This window comes from Giraffa tippelskirchi, chromosome 1 (assembly GCF_054371585.1).
Source record: "Giraffa tippelskirchi isolate mGirTip1 chromosome 1, T2T-mGirTip1v1.2.pri, whole genome shotgun sequence".
NCBI lineage: Eukaryota > Metazoa > Chordata > Mammalia > Artiodactyla > Giraffidae > Giraffa > Giraffa tippelskirchi.
This window is the reverse complement of record NC_137275.1, coordinates 47,570,333-47,591,604: the sequence shown is the minus strand read 5'-3', so window position 1 is coordinate 47,591,604 and position 21,272 is coordinate 47,570,333. Positions and strand designations below refer to the sequence as shown.

At 36.4% G+C, this 21,272-nt stretch overlaps 1 protein-coding gene and 1 long non-coding RNA gene across 3 annotated transcripts in view; one reads left to right on the top strand and one right to left on the bottom strand.

The window, feature by feature from the left end:
- COX7B2 (cytochrome c oxidase subunit 7B2) overlaps positions 1-21,272 on the bottom strand; it is a 139,047-nt gene that overhangs the window by 72,955 nt on the left and 44,820 nt on the right. For both annotated transcript variants that reach the window (XR_014061800.1, XM_081518467.1), the window contains exon 2: positions 8,626-8,681. The gene's annotated coding sequence lies outside the window, so the exon portion shown is untranslated. The remainder of the gene's footprint in view (positions 1-8,625; positions 8,682-21,272) is intronic.
- LOC145516851 (uncharacterized) lies at positions 13,106-19,845 on the top strand. Its single transcript, XR_014061819.1, has 2 exons — positions 13,106-13,245; positions 19,359-19,845. It is a non-coding gene; the product is annotated as an uncharacterized LOC145516851 (long non-coding RNA).

Below are 21,272 nucleotides of genomic sequence, written 5' to 3'. Positions count from 1 at the left end.
ATTCAATTCTGATTACATTAAGGGAGAGCAGATAAAGATAACATTTTACTGATGATAAAGTTGTCAGCAATGACTGAGTCACAAAGGACATTCAGCTCAACTTTTATCAAAGATCCAATTAAATTAGGACAATGTCTCTCTAGGCATTCTGCTTAATATTCTCCATATTTAAATTTAGCTATAGGATATATCTGCAACTACATTTTCCAAACATCTGCTTCCTAATGGATCATCTTTTCTGTAATGCCTACTATTGGTCGTTTGGTTATATTCTTTATTGAGGCAGCTTTAAGTTTAGTAGTCAACTTTAGTTAGAAAAAGGTATTTAAATTTTCAATTTGTTTCTGGCTTCCAAATCATACCATATTAATCTGTTCAGGCCACTGTAACACAAAATACATAGACTGGATTGCTTGAACAATAGAATTTCTCACTTCTGGAGGCTGCAAAGTTTAAGATCAAAGTGCTGGCAGATTCGGTTCCTGTTGAGAGCTCTCTTGCTGGCTCGCGGTGTATCATGGATTACTGTGTCCTCACACAGAGCGCTAGTCTCTTCCCCTTCTTATATTAATTATATTGATAATCCTCTAAAATCTAACACTGTGCCCACTATGGGGTCTCCACTCTCATGACTTCATCTAAACTAATGACCTCCCAAAGGTCCCACCTCCTAATACCATCACATTAGAAGTTAATGCTTTAACAAATGAATTTTGGGGGAACACAAACATTCAGTCCACTATGCATGCTTTGCAATTATATTTAATTTAAAGTCAACACAGAAACCTTAAACATATTTTTAAGTATCTTCTCATTATAATAGTTGTCACTCTGCATACTTTTATTGAGTATTTTAGAATGTTCTTATATACTGGTGTGCATCAGCCTTGCCTGGGGAAGCCCGTGCAACATAAAAATGAGATCCAACCCAAACACACAAGTAGAGGCACAAATAAATGAAAACACTAACTTGGGTTTTCTATAGGTGAAAACTCTTGAAAGAAAAAAATATCTTCCTATATAAATAATCTAAGGAAGATACTGAGAAGTTAAAAACAAAACACCTCTTTAAATAAAACTTCTTTGCAAATTCATAATTAATTCCTGATTATTATATGACCTTAATCTCTTTTGGAAATCTAACGTAGTTTTCAAGTTATATTCATCAAATATTAATGACTCACTATAATCATAACCTTGTTTATCAAAATCAGGAATATATAATTTGGAGATAGGTTTCATCAACAGGATGAGATAGTGCTCTTTGAAAAGTAATGATGATTAAATATCCACCAAGAGTTTTTTATAACATTATGTTTTTTGTGTTTCTATATAGCCTCATGGGTTCCCAGGTGGCTCAGTGTTAAAGAATCCACCTGACAACGCAGGTGATGCAGGAGATTCAGGTTTGATCCCTGGGTCAGGAAGATTCCCTGGAGGAGGAAATGGCAACCCACTCCAATATTCTTGCCTGGAAAATCCCATGGATAAAGGAGCCTGGCAGGCTGTAGTCCATGGGGTCACAAAGAATCGACACCACTGAGCAACTGAGCATGTATGCACACATACAGCCTCATGGTGTTTGCCACATTTCAGAAATACTAAAAAGCAAGGTAAGGTTTGGTTAAGGACAATAATAATAATAAACCATAGAACAGATTTATAAATGAGAAAGATACCAAAGGTCAAAACTCCTCATTCTGAGACTGAGGTTGAAATAACTGAAGCTACTGCAAAAAAAGAAGACATGAATAAAGTGAACATAGGCATTTACTGAATTCTGGATGCCTAGAACATAAATCTAGAAAACAGTATACTCTTTGAAAGCACATTAGTGTTTCACAGATGAAACAAAGCAGCCTGCCAACTACAAGCAAAATAGTTCCTAGAAAATTTAGATGAATTTGCATATTCTAGATAAGCATCAAATTATGAAGAAAAGGTAAAAGGTATTTAGGTCAAACCCTTATTCTGTGGCATTTGACATCATGCAAAATAATCATGCTTCCTCAGAGGCAGCAAGTACTTTAAAAGTTATGAAAAAACAAAATCATGAATGAACTATCTATATGTCTTACATTGGAAATAATTTAATTTGTAATAAATGATTTAATATATTTCAGATATAAAAATATATAAAAATGAAATATATATATACACACAGCAGAAAATCACTCTTGATCAAATCTCATTATACAAGGTAATTAGCATCCTTCATTAGATGAAGAATGCAGATGCAATATGGTCATAGAAGCCAAAATATCTGTTATTTTTGTAGTTATCCTCTTTTTTCTTTTTCAGAAAGACTGGAATTGTGCGATAGAAAAGTGTCTATAATTTTCTATCAGACCCTGGGAATCATCCATCAAAGCATAACTTGGTCCATTAATCCTGAGTAGAGCAAAAGTATGGAGTATTCTGTGATCACACAACATGTTCCGTTGCCTTATTGGTATTCACAGCTTTTCTCAAGTGTGTGGTAGACCAGAGATGGCCAGTCCTTACTATTCAAACCTGGATCACTGGCAGCTCTCCTCTCATTCATCTTCTGGGAAACCCTGTGTCACAGTTACAAGAAATAGTAATGTGCTCAAATTTCCTTCTGTAGTTTAGCCCAAGACCTGAGAATTCTGAATGGCATTTGGCCCAAGCCTAGAAATTTTATTCCACATTGATTTTTGCCTTTCGTGAACATTTTTTCATTTCAAAATCTGTACCAAAAAAACATCACTTCGAGATCAAGCACTGAAATCAATGCCAATGTCCCTGGACTCTCTTTTTGAAGCAAGTTCTTTGAGTGTTTGGTGCTTTTCAAAACATTGACTGATTAAAATTTTTATGCTCTATTTTGAGACCATTTTCTCATTTTAACTCCTTTGAGTTGCTGTTATTTTATAAATAGTGTCCTTATTATGATCTGCTTCTGGCTTTCCTCACAGACTTTGCCGAGAGTCCCGGAGAAGAACAGCCTATTTTTGTGCTCTCTTGAGGAGGCTTGTTCCCTAGCCCTCCCTCATTGTGAGTCTGTTCCGGGCTGTTGGCTGCCTGATGTTTTGATGTCTCTCTCCATTAACTAACTCTTGCCTTTCAACCACTGAGCTTCAGTTCCTTGTTTACTGCCATCCTTGTCACAGCTCTTGGCTTACTATTCTGTGTCAACAGAATCCTTGGCAACTTCCTGTGTCATTTCTTGCCCCTCTTTCTCCACAGATTGCTTTTCACCAATTTGACTTTCCAAAGATAGCTTGTCAGCAATTCAAACTGTGGATTTTTACCTCTGGTTTCATAGACTGTGTTCATTTTAATTAATAGTAAGAGTCAGAAGGCAGACACATAAAGGTAAGTAACCACCCACACTGTCCTGTCCAGGGTGCCTGAAATCCCAAATAAGAGGTTCATTTCTCTGATTTCTAAAATTGCAGCTTTATTTTTAGGAGAGCTTGATCAAATTGTAAATACTGTCTTCTGTATACACTTAGGCTTTCTACATATACTGCTGAGGTGTTTACCATATTATATATTCTATTTCATACTCTTGTCATAATTCATCATAGTTCATATATAATATCACAATTAATTTTTTGTTTCTATGCACCTATGGGACTGTAAGCCATCTGCATAGGAATGGTGTTCTAGACCTTATAAGTTAGTGTCTAGGGTAGTATATGATGACAATAGGTCTAAATACATGGCTGCTGAGTTACCAGATACAAAACATATGTGGAATAGGTGAAAAACTTATACTACTAACTTCCAATGCATTCATTTCAACTGTAAGAAGTATCAATTTGGGAACTGAGTCAGTTGATGCAACAGAAAATTCAAATAACAATGACTTAAACACAAAATGGTGAAACTTGTCTCGCATAATAAGTTCAAGGGAAGAAAATTACTGATATTGATTTGGAAGTTCAAGTAAGTCATGGCTAATATTTCAGTAATATTCCTCATCTTTCAAGGTAGCAAGGTTCCAGTCATCAAGTGCACCTTCCAGGAACAAGGAAGAAAGAAAAGGCCAGAAGGAAGACAAGATAACATCAACATCAAGAATGCAGAAATTTCTCAGGAATTCCATCAGATTTCTGTTTATATTTCATTAGACAGAATTATGGCAGACTGTCTCCCATAGCAACCAGGAGAATGAGATAATGGGGAATTTGTGGGGCTTTTTTCTTTCTCTTGACTCCACAAGTAAGAAGAGAATGAATACCGAACAAGTCACAAAAAAATTGCTGGCACACAGGGGTACTGAGAAGTGCATGAGTGTTGGGAAAAAGTCAATTTAAGTGAAAATGTAAAAGATTCAATGTAAATGAAAGAGAGCATATAAAGTCAGCTGATAGCTGCTTCACTATCCTGCCTGGCTGACAGAAATCAATCAGATCCACAAGCCTGAAAACCTGACTGAGGCGTGGGATCCTCATGGGAATCCTAACACAATATTTTATTTTTCATCAAACCTCTTCATGGACTTTATAAGTAAAGTTGTCCTGAGCATTTTCTAAATATCTGGCTCTGTGGTATGTTGAATAATATAACACAATACTTGCTTTAAAGCTGCCCACCTTAATCTAAACTTTGCTAACAACAGAAGTGAGCACAGGATCTTGCAATAGTCCACTAAAGAAGCACTCAGACTTGCTTCGTGCTTGTGGGGTGAGTTTTGAGAGGGAAGGGCTATCAGAGAAGATAAACTGGAGCTCACCAGACGAAATGCAGAAGGGTGTTACCAGCATAAAGGCAAATGCATTAGTGCATAAAGGTTCAGGAAGACAAAGAAAGTGAAAAGCATTCTGGGATGTGTAATGTTTTCAGTAGTGCAAAGCACAGAATTCAAAGGGTAAAGACAACGGTAGTGAGGCAAATCAGAAGAGAGGTTACTGCTGCTGCTGCTGCTAAGTCGCTTCAGTCATGTCTGACTCTGTGCGACCCCACAGACGGCAGCCCACCAGGCTCCGCCGTCCCTGGGATTCTCCAGGCAAGAACATTGGAGTGGGTTGCCATTTCCTTCTCCAATGCATGAAAGTGAAAAGTGAAAGGGAAGTCGCTTAGTCGTGCCCGACTCTTAGCGACCCCATGGACTGCAGCCCACCAGGCTCCTCCATCCATGGGATTTTCCAGGCAAGAGTACTGGAGTGGGGTGCCATTGCCTTCTCCGAAAGAGAGGTTAAGCAAGAACCAAAGAGTCTTTTTGAACAATGAGACAATGAATAATTTTAAGCTGTTACTAGCTCTAAGTTTTCAGAAAATTATTCTGGTGCTACTAAGGACAGTTTATTGGAGATAGGTAACACTGGAGAGAGAATTCAGTTACAGGAGTATTCCGATTGCTCCAATGAAAAATATGATTGTTCCAATGAAAAATATGAAAAATAAAGGGAGTATTCCAATTGTTACAACAAAAAAGATGTTCTAAAACAATATCAGAGGATTTGGGGAAAAAAAGAGACTGTATTCCATGAACATTAAACAAGTCAAAGAACAAACTCACCAAATGCTGTGTGTGTGTGTGTGTAATGGGCAGGCAGGGGACTAAATTCAGAAATGGGACAGAAATGAGGGTAGAAAACTAAAACAATTCCCATTTCTTCACTCATTCATGGATTCAATAATGATGATTTTCCTAGAGATAGTGTTCCAAAAGAACAAGCCTGTTCACACCATTTCCTTAGTGAGTTATTTAGTAGCCTTCAAAACAACTTATTAGCAAAATGAGAAACCTATATTAGCTTCTGTAGCAATTAAAGAATAAAATCTGGTATCTAAAACATGAGGGAAAATTCTTAAACCATAAGGAAAATGATGCAGCCTTCACAAAGCCATTCCTAGTAACAAGATACTTAAATACTAATAAGAACAATAAGGCACAAAGGAATAGATTATGGTTCCAGCTCCAGAGAAAACCAGCAGAAATGGTGAGTTGGAAGCATGCAACAGTTCCTAAAATTAGCATTTATTACTTTATAGTATGCATAAAAGTACCTTAAGGTTCACTAACCCAATAGTCCTTGTCACTACTATCAGCTCAACCATGCTAATAACCTGCCTGGATTGAAAAAATTGTGTAGAAGAATAACTCCCCAAAGTAATTCTGTTTTCCAAATATGACAACCATCCATATTAAAAGATCCAGCTCTTCTTTTTCAAAAGATTGGGTTCTTGTACGATTGTATATTGGGAGATAATCTGACCCTAAGGACAATAAAATCAATGAATTAACAGAAATGAGTAGCGTGATTAAAACAAACACAAAGCATAGTGTTTATAAGCTCATTTTCAGTCATAAAGACAACAATAGAAATCTTGGCCTAAGCCTCATCAATAACACAGAAATAATAGCACCCACTTCACAGAATTATTTTGAGAACGAAATGCTCATGAGGCAGCCAGCCTTAAATCTGGCAGATAGTAAATCTTAAATGCATATTAATATAAATGATGAATTAACAATATTCTGCAAAGTAGTAATTTGCATTCCCCTTTTACACAGAGATTAAGGCTATGAGATGGATACTGACTTATTCAAGGTCACAATGCTAGTAAATTTCAACAACAGATTCAAATACAGGTCGACTATCATAGGTTGACTGTTCTGATTTTTTTTATTCTATATTTTATAAAATATCCTGTTAACAGGCCAGGACATAATATAAATCCTGTGCTGAGCTTATGACTTCAGAATTCAATGAAAGAGGTACCATATAGAAGAAAAAGTAAAACCAGTCTACTCCAAAGAGTTCAGTGTGATAGCCCTGTAAATGATCATGTTTAGAACACAGAACCTACAAGAAATGGTTAAAATCATCATGATAATTTAAGTTTGGAGAATAGACAGTAGGGGGAATATAACTGCAATTACCAAATTTACAGAAATGTAGTTTAGAATATTATACACATTTTCATTTTGCAAGGATGGTTTAATTATTCCCTAAGGACTGAATCAATCCATCCTGAAAGAGATCACTCCTGGGTGTTCATTGGAAGGACTGATGTTGAAGCTGAAACTCCAATACTTTGGCCACCTCATGCGAAGAGTTGACTCATTGGAAAAGACCCTAATGCTGGGAAAGACTGAAGGCAGGAGGAAAAGGGGACGACAGAGGATGAGATGGTTGGATGGCATCACCGACTCGATGGACATGGGTTTGGGTAGACTCCGGGAGATGGTGATGGACAGAGAGGGCTGGCGTGCTGCAATTCATGGGGTCGCAAAGAGTCGGCCACGACTGAGCGACTGAAATGAACTGAACTGAACTGAAGGACTAAATATTAAATGCAAGGAAAAATGAATAGATAAAATAGACACTTTGCTGCCACATTCGAATGATAATTTACAGGAGTGAGGGTGATTTCAGGGGATGGGTAAGAGTTCTGTTTATGATTCAAGGATGAATTATTATGTTTACATTTGGAATTTCTGTGGTTATAGAAGGGTGCTGGAATATAAAAAAAAAACTTAGAATTTAAGATCAATCTTTTCACACAATGAATATTTCAAAACCAAAATGTAATGTCTTAATTTTCATATTTAATTATTAAAATGTTCATGAGTTTACCAAAAAGAAACTGCTCATAGAAATTTGGCACTTAACAAAGCTATCACCATCAAAGATTTTGATTATCCTGTAAAATTTTATCTCAGTATATATTTCATATTTACCAAAGCATATATTACTGATCATTAACTTTAACTTAAGTAGTTTATGGATTAGTATTCCCAAATTCTACATTCAGGTTCCACACTGATTCCAGATATAATAACGGATAAGGGCAAGGAAAAAATTAAATTCACATTTCTTCAGATAGTTACACACCATACTGGTCTGGTTGGCACAGCAGGAAAAGAAGTGCTATCACCATATAATAGCAAAATGAGATTTAAAAAACAGTATATAAAAAAGGTAACAAAGGATATCGTACAGGACACGGAATTATAAGTTTTATATTTTAATAACTTATAATGGAGTATAATCTACAAAGATTCTGAATCACTTTACTGTATACTTGAAATTAAGATAACACTAAAAATCAACTATGCATCAATAAAAGAGTATTCAATAAAAATGTTTTAAAATGAAAAAACATAGTGCCTAAATTTCTCATAAGCATGATTATACAATCACACCAGGGGGCGCTCTTAACACTGAAATGATGGATGGCATTTTAAAACAAATGGTGGTCTTAGCTGGCTAAAAAAGATTTTTTCTAGGCCTGTACAGTACTTGCAATAAGTGTTTACCTCTGCAAAATGTTTGCTGGTAATAAACACATTTTATTTTTCATCCAACTTCTTACATTGTTAAGATTATCAAGTTAGTCTCTCAAGTAAAACATTTTTGACCAATAGGAAATAATCTTATTTTGAAAACATTTACCTATTGCATATGCCCCATTCTTTCTGTGGTCGGACTAATTCTGAATAATAAATACACTGCTTAGGAGTACATACGACTTTTTACCCCGGCTTTGTTGTCAATTTTATTTTTTTCTAATTTCTTACTAGCACTTCAGCTTTTTTTCTTTTTTTTTCATAAAAAAATGAGTTCCTCAAAATTATCTAAAATTGACACTCATAGTGAAATTCTAATCTTGGCGCTATGGGCCTGTCCCATATCTTGTCATTACCTGACAGGAACACCGAAGCTCGGATGCTCTCCTCAGAAAGTTCAAGATTCGGATTCCTACAAATATAATTAGAGAATTAGTGTGAGGTTTCAAGGAAACAGAAAAAGGCAAAAAGTAAAGAGTGAGCTATATTATCCAGAGAAAATAACCATAGACTACTCCACCAACAATAAATATTTTATAGAAGTGACACCTGATTAAATAAACTTGAAAAAATAAAGTACAAAGAAAAGAACTGCAAAGCATATGAAAGGAAGGGGACATGGTTCCTATCTTCCTATGGAGATACAGAAGGAGTCTGTAAAATTTTCAAAACCCATGTAGTCGAGATCACACTCTTTTATCTGTCTGCCACCTCCATGAGTCACCATTTACCTGTGTCCAAGCTCAAATAGGCAGAGTTCTGATCAAGGTTCACCTAATATGTACAGAGTATAGGCAGCTACCTCATCCATGCGAATTCAAGGAAACAATTATGAAAGTCTCTAATGTTTGTGCCCTAAATCAAATTCACCACCACGTTAATGCCTCAAATTCCAGTCACAGGAACACTTTTTTTCTATTCTATAAAGTAAAAATACACCTGGAGAAAATGATATATTTATTCACTACTTTCGACCAAAGTGTAAGTGGATGACGGGAAGCCCTACCTAACCAGAAACAGATAATCACACAGTTTTCCAAAATGTGGGTATGAAAGAAGAGCAAAAAGAATATTGGAAGAAAAGTGGGAAGGCCCAAGAAGAGAAAATCCTGCAGAGAGAGTATGTTAAGACAGGAGGTATGTGACTCCCATTACCTGCACTTCCTACTCTTTGTACTGAGAGGTTCATTAAGGCATAAGCAGACCTGTTTGGTGAGAGGCAACTCTGGCACATTGTAAAATCACAAGAGTTTCCATCAGCAGCAAGTCAGAAAGCTGAGGGGTTGGGGTCTCACCTGGTCCATCCTGGTAGAAGCAGGCACTGAGCTGGCTGGTAGAAAACAGAGATAGAGGTTACTTCTCGTTACAACTCCAGTTGCCAGAGTCGCCAAGTGACCTATATTTTAGATCAGATCCCAATGCTACCTGAACGTAAGGATCAGGTCCAACTATTTGTGACCCCATGAACCCGTAGCACATCAAGTTTCCCTATCCATCACCAATTCCCGAAGCTTGCTCAAATTCATGTCCATCAAGTTGGTGATGCCATCCAACCATCTCATCCTCTGTCGTCCCCTTCGCCTCCTGCCTTCAATCTTTCCCAGGATCAGGGTCTTTTCCAATGAATCAGTTCTTTGCATCAGGTGGTCAAAGTATTGGAGCTTCCGCTTCAGCATCAGCCCTTCCAATGAATATTCAAGACTGATTTCCTTTAGGATTGACTTGTTTGATCTCCTTGCAGTCCAAGGGACACTCAAAAGTGAAAAGACTCTTCTCAACACCACAGTTCAAAAGCATCAAACTTCAGTGCTCATCTTTATGGTCCAAATCTCACATCCATACATGACCACTGGAAAAACTACAGTTTTGACTAGACGGATCTTTATCAGCAAAGTAATGTCTCAGCTTTTTGATATGCTGTCTAGGTTTGTCACAGCTTTTCTTCCAAGGAGCAAGTGTGTCTTAATTTCATGGCTGCAGTCACCATCTGCAGTGATTTTACAGCCCAAGAAAATAAAATCTCTCTGTTTCCATTGTTTCCCCATCTATTTACCATGAAGTGATGACACCAGATGCCATGATCTTAGTTTTTTGAATGTTGAGTTTTAAGCCAGCTTTTTCACCCTCCTCTTTCAATTTCATCAAGAGGCTCTTTAGTTCCTTTTCACTTTCTGCCATAAATGTGGTGTCATCTGCATATCTAAGGTTACTGATATTTCACCCGGCAATCTTGATTCCAGTTAGTGATTCACCAAGTCCAGCATTTCACATGATGTGCTCTGCATATAAGTTAAATAAGCAGGGTGACAATATACAGCCTTGACATACTTCTTTTCCTATTTGGAACTAGTCTGTTGTTACATGTCCAGTTCTAATGGTTGCTTCTTGACCTGCATACAGATTTCTCAGGAGGCAGGTAAGATGGTCTGGTATTCCCATCTGTTTAAGAATTTTCCACAGTTTCTTGTTATCCACACAGTCAAAGGCTTTAGTATAGTCAATGAAGCAGAAGTAGATGTTTTTATTGAATTCTCTTGCTTTTTCTATGATCCAACAGATGTTGGTAATTTGATCTATGGTTTCTCTGTCTTTTCTAAATCCAGTTTGAACATCTGGAAATTCTCAGTTCACATACTGTTGAAGCCTAGGTTGGGGAGTTTTGAGCACTAATTTGCTAGTGTGTGAGATGAATGCAAGTATGAGGTAGTCTGAACATACTCTGGTATTGTGCTACTTTGGTATTAGAATTAAAACTGACCTTTTCCAGTCCTGTGGCCACTGTTGAGTTTTCCAAATTTGCTGGCATGTTGAGTGTAGCACTTTCACAGCATTATCTTTTAGGATTTGAAATAGCTCAACTGAAATTCCATCACCTCCACTAGCTTTGTTCATAGCTTCCTAAGGCCCACTTGACTTTGCACTCCAGGATGTCTGGCTCTAGGTAGGTGATCGCATCATCATGGTTATCTGGGTCATGAAGATCTTTTTTGTATAGTTCTTCTGTGTATTCTTGCCACCTCTTCTTAATATCTTCTGTTTCTGTTAGATCCATACCATTTCTGTCCTTTTTTGTGCCCATCTTTCCATGGAATGTTTCCATGCTATCTCTAATTTTCTTGAAGAGATCTCTAGCCTTTCCCATTCTATTGTTTTCCTCAATTTCTTCTCATTGATAAGGATACTAATCAAGAAATGGCCAATTAAAAACTAAGAGATTTAATAAATTGGGTCTTGGATAAGAGAGAAGAAGAATCAAAAATGACACAAGTTTCTTGATCTGAGGAACTGAAAGCATAGAATATAGCTGCCATTTAGTGGGACTGTGAAACCACTGGTAAAGCAGGTATTTTTACTATTAGGGGAAATAATTATTTTGACTTTGGATATTTGAATTTTGAGGTATCTATCAAATATACTCAAGAGGAACAATATAAAGAATGCAGTGTCTTATCAGTGTGGAGTTTACAGAAGGATTTGTGTGTGCTTGTGTGTGCCAACTCAGTCACATTTGGCTCTTGTGACCCTACAGACTGTTAGCCTGTCAGGTTCCTCTGTCCATGGGATTTTCCTAGTGAGAACACTGGATTCTTTACTGCTGAGCTACAGAGGAAGCCCCTTACAGAAGGATATCAAGTTTTAAATATAAAACAGGGTTGTCAACTCATTGATAGTAATAAAGACATGAGATACAAGAGGAAGTGAGTACAGACAGAGAAGAAAGATGACAGAGACTAGCCTTCGGGGTGAGTAGATTCTTAAGGTGCCTCACTCCTTCCTGCCTCCTGGGGATCATGCTCTTGTTTGATTCCCATTCCCTAGAACGTGGGCAGGACCTTAACTTGCTTCTAACCAATAGAATACATGACCACATGCCCATGATTGACACTGTGACCACAGTACTACAATAAAGTATACAGTGCCCACAATGTTGGAGTTTCTCCCTTGCTAGCTGATTTCTGTGAGGCAAGAGCCATGTTGGGGAACCCACTAGGCAAAGAACTGAGGGCGGCCTCTAGCTGGCTTCTTGTAATGTCTCTAAACTTCAGCCAAGAAATGAAGACCTCACTTCTATAGCCTTAAGAAAATATATTTTGCCAACAACCTGTTTAGCTTGGAAATAAATTCTTCTCTAGTAAAGATTCAGATGATACCTCCACACCAGCTGACACCTTGTCTGCAGTCTTTCAGAAGACCTAATTGAGCTGTATCTAGACTTCTGATCCAAAGAAACTGTGAGATAATATATGTGTGCTGTTTAAAACAACTGGAAAGTGTCAGTTGCTCAGTTGTTTCTGATTCTTTGTGACACAAAGACCAAGGACCCCAAGCAGGGCCCACCACACTCCTCTGTCCATAGAGTTCTCCAGGCAAAAATACCAGAGTGGGTAGCCATTCCTTTCTCAAGAGGATCTTTCCCACCTGGGGATCGAACCTGGGTTTCCTGCATTGAAGGCAGATTCTTTACCATCTGAGCCAACTTTGAGGTATTTTTTATGCATCAGTAGAAATTTATGCAAGTCCTGAGTTATTACAAAATTTAGAGGCTAGGGAGTTATAAAAAAGCCAGGGAAAAGACCAAGGAAGAGAGACCAGTGAAGTAAAAGGAAAACCAAGAGAAAAGCATTTCTCCAAGTGAAATTTCTCCAGGTTCTTCAGACAAATCTGACACAAAGATAAAGAGCAAAGAGAAGGTTGAGTCCTCTGACCTACTAGGGGCGCAGGGGTAATCACCACTTATAGGAACAAGGGAACCAGGTGGAGCCATCTCCATTCCAGCCTTGGAATCCTCTACTTAACCCCTTGCTGGCAGAAAGTGGTAAGAGGCAGTGATTCCGCGTGGACACTGTTTACTGTGCCAGTAAACAGTCAGTCCCTTCTGCCTTAGAAGATCACTCACTGAAAATACTAGTCCTTTCAATGAAAGATGAACAGTTTTTTAAGCAATGATGAGTGTCCCTGAAGATGTTTCTGAGGAGGTGGGTCTTAAGTGTTCTAGCAAGCTTATAGGTGATCACCATTGGAAGGGACACAAGAAGTCAAGTCCCAGCCACCTTCACTCCAGCCTCCTTCTGAGGAGAAAGCGCTAAGTAGCATTGCTAAGTAAAAGACATTCAGCCTTATTAGGCTCCCAGGAAGACCCAATTAGTGCCAGAGTTGTGCTACTTCACTGTTTATAAGGCTTTGAAAGTTGGTATTTCAAAACTGGTTAACACTTAATATTAATCAAAGTCAGTTCATTTTAATTACTAAGTAGCTAACATAACCTACTCTTAACCTTTGTTTTTAGACATGCCTAAATTAGCTTTTAATGTGCATTTTTTTTTTAAATTACTACAACCAAATCTAATGAGCATGTATTCTGTGAAAGGCCCTGAATTAACTAGGTATGGCTCAGTGAAAGAAGCTGCCCTGCCACTTTTTGAACATCTATAATTTGTATGCAAACTTACACTATTTATAAAACAATGTCACATAATCAAAGCCTATGTTGTGCCCTAGTGTGATTAGTATTCAGCTTTTATCTACATTTATCTACAGTGAGCATCCTATTTTCTTATAATGCTTTGAAAGCAATTTCTTTCTTGTTCATTTATTCACTGAAGATATATTGAGCACTTACTTAGTTAAACAGAGAGGCAAACTGTATAAAAGTTACACAAGTATTCACTATTCCTGTTCTATTAGAACAATACTATCCAAAATGTGCAAAATGTTTCCCTTTTCTTTTACATATTCAATATGTGGTACCTATGTATATGTGTGTATACATGTGTTATGTGTCTGTGTATATTATATAGAGTTGACTCTTTTAATCAACACAGGAGTTAAGGGTGCCAACCATCAGCACAAGTAAAAATTCTTCTATACCTTTACAGTCTGCCTTCTGTATTAATGGTTCCACCATATTCTCAATTCCACATCTGTGGATTCAACCAAACTCCGATTATGTAGTATTATAGCATTTATTATAGAAAGAAATCTGCCTATAAGTGGATCTGTGCAGTTGAAATCTGTGCTGTTCAAGGGTCAATTATATCTGTAAACATATACATTATATATGCATTTACTCTGCCTAACCTACATATACATACATACATATATATATAGTGTGTATATACATATGTATGTGTATATTTATTTATAGTATATTTCTCTATAGATATTCTGCTAAGCTAGCAATACAAGTCTCCACCTTGCACCATCAGCTCTTCCCAAGGTTTTACTCCATTATCAATACTAAAAGTTAAATCAATTGCTGATATACGTCATTTTGTTCAGGTTAGCAGGTTTCATTATTCTCAGTAATGTCCTTGGCACCATGAAGCAAAGGGAATTATATCATGGCATGGAGGAGTTTTCAACTTATTTTATTACTAATAGTTTTCCTAATCTTTTTTGTCCAATCCTCACTAGAATGTATGTCCCCCCATAGTATTTACTCCTATTAGCTTTCCATTGAAACACTTTTGAACACACAGTATGCGCTCAATAAGATTTACTTGACCAGAAAACTGCTTTCCAAAATGACTGAGGTGGCTTACATGAAAATGGAAATACACATTTACACAAGCAAATGGAAATACACCATTAGATAATCATATACAAACTACAGCTAAATGTAAGGGCCTACAAAATGCTTAACCCATAGTTTTGTTCACTCAACAATCTGTCTAATGAATTGAAGACAATAATTGTTTTTAAAAATATGCCCATATAATTATATTTGAAAATTAAATCCAGCCCTGTGCTTTCTCACAGCTATTACAAAGACAGAAATACAAGTTCTGTAACCTTATTTTCAACAAAAAGAAGTATTTCATTTTATGAAAGAAAACATTTTTCCCTAGGTGATTAATTCCAGAATTTATTGCAAAGATAATTAGATTAAAGCAAAAATCAGAGCACGTCTTCCTTAATGATCTAAAGAAAGATGGATAAATGGACATAGCATTGTTAAAATGAAGATGTTGAATTGAGTGAGGTATATAGCTGTTTCCAGAAATTCTATCAGCTATGTGATTCTATCAACTATCATTCTTAGTGTTAATTATTCCTACATCCAGGGATAATTATTGTTTATTAGAACAAGTTAGTGAGCATTTTCAAGAAAAAAAAAAAGAAACAGATTGCTAAATGAACGTAAGTATCTTGTAAATTTCTCAAATGTAGAATAATTTGTATAGTATAGATATCACACATGGAAAACATATCTCAATATTAAGATCCATTTTCTATTCCCCTAAAATGTAATATGAAGTATCACATGAAATTATATAAGTGAACACAATTTTAGCCTATGAAACACTGCAGAAATGTAAATTACTAACATTGTAAAAAAAAAAAAAGTATAGTTATTTACCACGTCATATATTAGTGAGAATAAATTGCTGTTCTCCATAGGCCAAATGCATTGTTTGCCAGTAACCATAGCAAGCTGCTGAAACCATTATTCCTGATGAGGGAAATTATTACGCATCCAGGCTTTCTATCACATTTCCATGTCTCCATAGAAAGAGAAGTCAGTGGTCTTGGGCTAGGCATCTAATCCAAGGGCAGTGAATCCATTGGGTTGGCTTGTGACAATAAATGAGAACTGGTTCAAGTTTAAAAAATGCTGGAGCCAATGTACTTCTTCCTCTTTGGATTCAAACAGAAATGACAAGGAGATTGAGCAGTGACGGAATTGAAAATGACAGAGGAATAAAGAGGCAATAAATGTTACTTGGGAATATAGGCATTAAGGATAGTAGAGTTGCCATTGGAGGTGTTTTGGTTTATAACAGGATCCAAGAAAGTAGGTAGCCCCCAAGAGCACCTGCTTTGCAGTTCAGTACAAATTCATCTGTGTTCTAGTAAGAAGACACCCTTTTTCCCCCAGCTTTAGTGAGATATAATTGACATATAACAAAGTATAAGTTTAATGGCTACAATGCGCCGATTTCATAGACACATATATTGCAAGCCTGGTGTGTGCAAAGAGTCCGAGATGACTGAGCAGCTGAACAACAACAATATATTGCAAAATGATTACCAGAGTAAGGCCAGTTAACATAGCCATCACCTCACATAGTTATATGTGTGTAGGGCAGTATGGGTGTGGGTGTGGTGAGAACATTTAAGATACACTCTCAGCAATTTTCAAGCACGTAATACATTATATCCCCCTAATTTACTCATCTTATAACTGGAAGTGTGTACCTTTTGACCATTATCACCCAAGTTCCCTCTCCCCACTGCAACTCTACTCTGTTTCTGAGTTACTGAGATCATTCAGTATTTGTTTTTCTCTGTCTGACTTAAGTCACTTAGCCCTTAAGATCCATCCTTGTTGTCTGAAATTGAATTTTCTTCTATTTATGGCTGAATAACAGTTTATATTATTTAGAAAATATTATACAATAATAATATTACACATCAATGTTTATATATTAATTGTGAGTATCAATAATCAACATACTGTATTAGTGTATGCTGTGTGCTAAGTCGCTTCAGTTGTGTCCAACTCTGTGCAACCCTGTGGATTGTAGCCCACCAGGCTCCTCTGTCCATGGGATTCTCCCGGCAAGAGTACTGGAGTGGGTTGCTATGCCCTCCTCCAGGAGATTTATATCCTGCTTTTTCAAAGGTTTGCTTTACACTACTTGGCTTTTAGTACTAGTTTTTGTTAGTTAAAAGAAATCCAGAGAAGACTTTTCACATATATGAAAAAAGGCAAAAAGTGAAAATAGCATTCAGCATCTGTTTTGCACTAAGGCTGTTATATAAATAGTGTGTACCAGCAGCAAGAGTGGCATCACCAAGCTTCTTCCCCATTAACTATACTCAGTATCTTAGCATCAAGTCATCATAGTTTGAACTGTGTTTGAGCATCTGTGCTTTATCTAGATTTATTTCATGCATCTGTTAGTGAGATGTGTGTATCATAAGGTAATTGATGCTTCACTTTAGGCCATTTCAGCTTAAGAAAAGTTTCACAGGAACATTCTGCTTTCGAGTAGTAAGAGAAACCTGTACAGGATATTATCCTTATCCATTCATCCATCAATAGATACTTATTTCCATACCTTGGCTATTGTAAATAATCAAACAATGAACATGAGGGTGCAGCTATCATTCCCTATGGAAATGATTTCATTCCTTTAGAATATACACCTAGAAGTGGGTTGCTGGATCATGAAGCGAAGTGAAGTGAAGTCACTCAGTCGTGTCTGACTCTTCGCGACCCCATGGACTGTAGCCTACCAAGCTTCTCCGTCCATGGGATTTTCCAGGCAAGAGTATTGGAGTGGGTTGCCATTTTCTTCTCCAAGGGATCTTCCCAACCCAGGGATCAATTTTTAATTTTTTGAGGAATTGCCAAACTTTTCCATATGGCTATACCATATCCAAAAATAAACTCAAAATGGATTAAAGACCTAAATGTAAGACCAGAAGCTATAAAATTCCTAGAAGAAAACATAGGCAGAACATTCTTTGACAAAAACTGCCGTAATATTGTTTTGGATCCACCTCCTAACGCAAAGGAAACAAAAGCAAATATAAACAAATGGGACCTAATCAAACTTAAAAGCTTTTACACAGCAAAGGAAAACATCAACACAACAAAAAGACAAACTACTGAATGGGAGAAAATATTTGCAAATTGTATAACTGATAGGGCTTAATATCTAAAATATACAAACAACTTATACAACTCAATACCAAATATAAACAGAATAAAAATGGGCAGAAGAACAGAGACATTTTTTTCAAAGAGGACATGCAGATGGCCAACCAGCACATGAAAAAATGCTCAACATCACTAATCATCAGAGAAATCAAATAAAACCACAGTGAGGTATCACCTCACACCTGTCAGAATGGTTATCATCAACAAGAATACAAATAACAAATATCAGCTATGACATGGAGATAAGGGAACCCTAGTACACTGTATGTGGGAATATAAATTGGTGTAGCTACTATGGAAAACAGTATGGAGGTTCCTCAAAATTTATCTACCATAAAAATGTAGCTATCATATGATCCAGCAATTCCACTAATAGGTATATATTTGAAGAAAATGAAAACACTAATTCAAAAAGATACATGCACTCCAATGTTCTTAGCAGCGTTATTTACAATTTCCACCATATGAAAGCAACCTCAGTTTCCACTAACAGATGAATGGGTAAAGAAGATATGAGATATAAAAAATGAATATTATTCAGCTATAAAAAATAAAATTTTGCCATTTATAACAATATGGATGGAACTGGAGGCATTAGGCGCAGTGAAATATGTCAAGAAAGAAAGATAAGTATTGTATCATTTATATGTGGAATCTAAAAAATAAAAAAAATAAATGAATACAGAAATGCAAAACAGAAACAGAGTCACAGATATAGAGAACAAACCAGTGGTTACCAACAGGGAGAGAGAAATGGGGAAGGGGCAAGATAGAGATACAGGACTAATACAAACTGTTATCTACAAAGTAAATAAGATACAAGGATATAATGTATAGCACAGCACATACAGCCATTATAATAATTTTAAATGGAGTAGAATCTATAAAATTATTCAATCACTGTTATACAACTAAAACTAACATAATACTATAAATCAACTGTACCTCAATTAAAAAATGAAGAGCAGATGTAATAGCAGAATAACAATACACTAATCGTCACAGAAGAAAACATGACAAAGGCATTAAAACATCCTTTTGAGCAATACTAAATGTATGCAAACTAGTCATGTATTTCATGCTCCTCTGACTTCTGGGTTAAGTGAGAAAAAGTGAACTAAAAATAAACATAAACAAACTGTACATAAACAATACGATCCTAAATTCGTTGAACATATATAATATAAAGGCAACAAAGAGGTGTTTAAACAGTTAAGCACATAGACCTGGAAAAATAGATAATTAATTGTTTACAGTGGATTTCTCTGGGTGTTGGATGACGATATTTTTCTTCATACTTTTTTATAGTTTTTAAACATTCACAGTTAAGTCTGGTTTTGTTTTCGAGTCAGAAAAATAAAGTGTAACAAAAAAGATAGCCCAGAATCTGACTTATGTGCCTCCTCCAATTTCTTACAGATAAGTGGGAAATGAAAGCCAGGCAGAGGATATGACTACAGAACCAGAACTGGATGGTACTTTTTTCCAAAGCCCTTGATTAACATCACCTGACTCAACTGTGCTTCAACCCAGCACTAGAGGACTGGAACACTGACTTTCACTGCTCAGGGTCACCTTATATGGATTTAAGTTATTTAGCCAGTTGTTCATATGTTTTAATTCTCAACTGTGAAGTCCAACTTCCAATCCTTTGGTCTCCTACATAGTGCCTCATCCAGCACTGGATATAGCTTTTGAAAAAATGAAGACATTAAAAAGTTGAATGAAAAACCCTCTCTTAAATAGAAAGTACACAGCTTTTCATCCCATCAGGCACTCTTTACATAAAAAGGGTGAAATTAAAAGTTGAAGATCAACACTATCTCTACAGGAAATGAGATTTTTTTGAGCAATCGAGAAAAGGCTTGAGGCATACTTATTAAAAGAATTATTTTGCTCATCCAAAGTCATCATAGCTGAAGTGTTTTTGCTTGCTTGTTTTTAAAGTGGCAAACATCAGTAGAGATATTTGCAGAGGAAGAAAATTACCACTATAGCAATTTCAAAATTTCACAGATAGGTGAAATGGTGAATCAGAACAGTAGAGATACAGTTTAATAGAACTGTGTAATGAAGGTAGAAATTTTTAACTTTAGAAGTTAACATTCAAACAGTCACAGATAGACTGAAAACCTGGTCAACATTATATCAGTTCTTACACATGGACATGACAAATGTAAGGCAGAATAGAGAAAATAAGCACATGATGACAAAGCAGGTGGCCTAATGGTTACAGACATGGAAGCTGAAGTCTGATGGCCATAATGGAAATCTCACATCCACCATCACTAGCTGTCTAACTCTCAAAAAGTCACTCAGATTTCCCTGCCGTAAGATGAGATAATAACAGTACATATCTCATAGAGCTCTTGTGAAAATAAAACTACATAGTAAGTTTAATAAATACTAGTTGATTTAGATTATGAGGATTGAAACATAACTATTTCAGTGAAATCCATTTTATTTGCTTCACATCGTCATAAAAAGCTAAATTATTATTTAAAATTAAAACATTAGTTGGAACAGGAGTCATGTATGCTGGGCCCTAGTTGAGGTTTTTCAATCTAGAGGTGAGCTGTGGACATTTTCTTTCCAGAGCCCCAGTGGTGCCATGAGGAGGTCTGCTGGATAAGGTTTACATTCTCTGGCTGCTTTCAAATTCCTATGATCTATACAGCTGAGAGAAAAAAAAGTGCTTTAATACTGCTGCTTACAAAATATTTTCACAGTAGGAACTGAAATAGTGGAGCATTTCAACATATTTATGTAACAGCTAAATTAAACAAAGAGCAAGTACAATTTCCCAGTGGGAGAGCTACAGAAGTAAAAACTGATCAAAACAAAGAATTTTCAGAATGTATGCATACTAAAGTTTCAGTGAACAGAATAAAATCCCTGAAAAACCAATCGTAGTGCTGAAAAGAGAAAAAAATAAGCTTTTTTCCCCCTCTGCATGTATCCTCCTTCATAGTCTTATAGAGAGATGGAAGGTATATTGATGATAGATAAAATTAATTCCACGGACATATTACATCTTTACACCTTTTAACCTTATACTAGAATTTAACCAGTATTTATTAACTTATGATGTGACAAACAACTAGAAGCTGGTAGAGATTTGAAGATTTTTTAAAATCACATATGTGCCATCTAGGAATTTATTTATATATGTCTGTGTGCTAGTCACTCAGTAGTGTCCGATTCTTTGCAACCCCATGGACTGTAGCATGCCAGGCTCCCCTGTCCATTGGATTCTCCAGGCAAGAATACTGGAGTGGATTGCATTCCCTTCTCCAGAGCATTTTCCCGACCCAGGGATCGAACCCTGTGTCT